This window comes from Eutrema salsugineum, unplaced genomic scaffold (genome assembly GCF_000478725.1).
Source record: "Eutrema salsugineum unplaced genomic scaffold, Eutsalg1_0 scaffold_6, whole genome shotgun sequence".
In the NCBI taxonomy this organism is placed as follows: domain Eukaryota; kingdom Viridiplantae; phylum Streptophyta; class Magnoliopsida; order Brassicales; family Brassicaceae; genus Eutrema; species Eutrema salsugineum.
Window position 1 is genome coordinate 9,400,999 of NW_006256547.1, and position 242 is coordinate 9,401,240.

Consider the following 242-nt stretch of genomic DNA (forward strand, 5'->3'; position numbering starts at 1 on the left):
TGCATTTTGATCTTTTGTGAGAACTAGTTACTGGCTTTGTTTTGTGCTCTCTTTTTCAGGTCACAATGAGTGAAGAGCAAGGAGACAACAGCAACAATAGCAACAAACTCTTTATGGAAGCTATGATGGCTCGGTTTGAGCAACTGATGAAAACTCAAGCAGAAGAACTACACCAGCGAATTGATCAGCTACAAGAGACCTATTCGAGAGATTCAGAAAGAAATGCCAATGGAGTTCATGTC